This window comes from Rhinoderma darwinii, chromosome 3 (assembly GCF_050947455.1).
Source record: "Rhinoderma darwinii isolate aRhiDar2 chromosome 3, aRhiDar2.hap1, whole genome shotgun sequence".
Classification (NCBI taxonomy): domain Eukaryota; kingdom Metazoa; phylum Chordata; class Amphibia; order Anura; family Rhinodermatidae; genus Rhinoderma; species Rhinoderma darwinii.
The window spans coordinates 411950249-411952748 of NC_134689.1; the positions used below are offsets into that span (position 1 = coordinate 411950249).

The 2500-nt window shown below is 32.4% G+C and overlaps 3 non-coding genes across 3 annotated transcripts; all 3 read right to left on the reverse strand.

The window, feature by feature from the left end:
* Positions 1-527: 527 nt before the first annotated feature.
* Positions 528-600, reverse strand: TRNAR-UCG (transfer RNA arginine (anticodon UCG)). Its single transcript has one exon. It is a non-coding gene; the product is annotated as a tRNA-Arg (tRNA).
* A 1145-nt stretch (positions 601-1745) lies between these two features.
* On the reverse strand, positions 1746-1818 carry TRNAR-UCG (transfer RNA arginine (anticodon UCG)). The gene has a single exon. It is a non-coding gene; the product is annotated as a tRNA-Arg (tRNA).
* A 536-nt stretch (positions 1819-2354) lies between these two features.
* Positions 2355-2427, reverse strand: TRNAR-UCG (transfer RNA arginine (anticodon UCG)). Its single transcript has one exon. It is a non-coding gene; the product is annotated as a tRNA-Arg (tRNA).
* Between the last annotated feature and the right edge of the window lie 73 nt (positions 2428-2500).

Sequence of the window (2500 nt, forward strand, 5' to 3'; positions counted from 1 at the left end):
CCTAATTTTTGGAAAATGTTGAGTTCCTGGAGCCTAGCAGAAAAAGATTTTTTTTATACATTTTTAGGTATTTTGTAAAAATGACCGAGTGCCCAAATTTATAAAAAAAACATTTTCTTAATATTGTGTATTACAGTACTTAAATATAGGTATGGATTCAAATCTCACTTCTGATAACATTTTCTCAATATTGTGTGTTGTGGTATTTAAATATAGGAGTGAAAAAGTTTTTGGTTTTTTTAGATATTTACGGGTATTTAGTAAAAATGATCGTGTGCCCAGATTTAAGAATAAATATTTTCACAATATTGTGTGTTATGGTCTATAAATATAGGCATGGATTAAAATCTCACTTCTGGTAACTGCTGACTAGCCATATAAAAATATTCACTATCAATCATGTAGAAATATAGCCTATAACGAGACCAAGTATGTCATCAAATTAAGAAAGCATCTAAAACTTAGCTGTTGCAACCAGGAAAGGACTAAAATGCTTAGAAGGTCATCTGAAGAGCACTTAAAAGCTGCAACCATGAAGGGACTCGAACCCTCAATCTTCTGATCCGAAGTCAGACGCCTTATCCATTAGGCCACACGGTCTCACATGTTCCTAATTTTTGGAAAATGTTGAGTTCCTGGAGCCTAGCAGAAAAAGATTTTTTTTATACATTTTTAGGTATTTTGTAAAAATGACCGAGTGCCCAAATTTATAAAAAAAACATTTTCTTAATATTGTGTATTACAGTACTTAAATATAGGTATGGATTCAAATCTCACTTCTGATAACATTTTCTCAATATTGTGTGTTGTGGTATTTAAATATAGGAGTGAAAAAGTTTTTGGTTTTTTTAGATATTTACGGGTATTTAGTAAAAATGATCGTGTGCCCAGATTTAAGAATAAATATTTTCACAATATTGTGTGTTATGGTCTATAAATATAGGCATGGATTAAAATCTCACTTCTGGTAACTGCTGACTAGCCATATAAAAATATTCACTATCAATCATGTAGAAATATAGCCTATAAAGACACCAAGTATGTCATCAAATTAAGAAAGCATCTAAAACTTAGCTGTTGCAACCAGGAAAGGACTCAAATGCTTAGAAGGTTATCTGAAGAGCACTTAAAAGCTGCAACCATGAAGGGACTCGAACCCTCAATCTTCTAATCTGAAGTCAGACGCCTTATCCATCAGGCCACACGGTCTCACATATTCCAAATTTTTGGAAAATGTTGAGTTCCTGGAGCCTAGCAGAAAAAGATTTTTTTTATACATTTTTAGGTATTTTGTAAAAATGACCGAGTGCCCAAATTTATAAAAAAAACATTTTATTAATATTGTGTATTACAGTACTTAAATATAGGTATGGATTCAAATCTCACTTCTGATAACATTTTCTCAATATTGTGTGTTGTGGTATTTAAATATAGGAGTGAAAAAGTTTTGTTTTTTTTTAGATATTTACGGGTATTTAGTAAAAATGATGGTGTGCCCAGATTTAAGAATAAATATTTTCACAATATTGTGTGTTATGGTCTATAAATATAGGCATGGATTAAAATCTCACTTCTGGTAACTGCTGACTAGCCATATAAAAATATTCACTATCAATCATGTAGAAATATAGCCTATAACGAGACCAAGTATGTCATCAAATTAAGAAAGCATCTAAAACTTAGCTGTTGCAACCAGGAAAGGACTCAAATGCTTAGAAGGTCATCTGAAGAGCACTTAAAAGCTGCAACCATGAAGGGACTCGAACCCTCAATCTTCTGATCCGAAGTCAGACGCCTCATCCATTAGGCCACACGGTCTCACATGTTCCTAATTTTTGGAAAATGTTGAGTTCCTGGAGCCTAGCAGAAAAAGATTTTTTTTATACGTTTTTAGGTATTTTGTAAAAATGACCGAGTGCCCAAATTTATAAAAAAAACATTTTCTTAATATTGTGTATTACAGTACTTAAATATAGGTAGGGATTCAAATCTCACTTCTGATAACATTTTCTCAATATTGTGTGTTGTGGTATTTAAATATAGGAGTGAAAAAGTTTTGTTTTTTTTTAGATATTTACGGGTATTTAGTAAAAATGATCGTGTGCCCAGATTTAAGAATAAATATTTTCACAATATTGTGTGTTATGGTCTATAAATATAGGCATGGATTAAAATCTCACTTCTGGTAACTGCTGACTAGCCATATAAAAATATTCACTGTCAATCATGTAGAAATATAGCCTATAACGAGACCAAGTATGTCATCAAATTAAGAAAGCATCTAAAACTTAGCTGTTGCAACCAGGAAAGGACTAAAATGCTTAGAAGGTCATCTGAAGAGCACTTAAAAGCTGCAACCATGAAGGGACTCGAACCCTCAATCTTCTGATCCGAAGTCAGACGCCTTATCCATTAGGCCACACGGTCTCACATGTTCCTAATTTTTGGAAAATGTTGAGTTCCTGGAGCCTAGCAGAAAAAGATTTTTTTTATACATTTT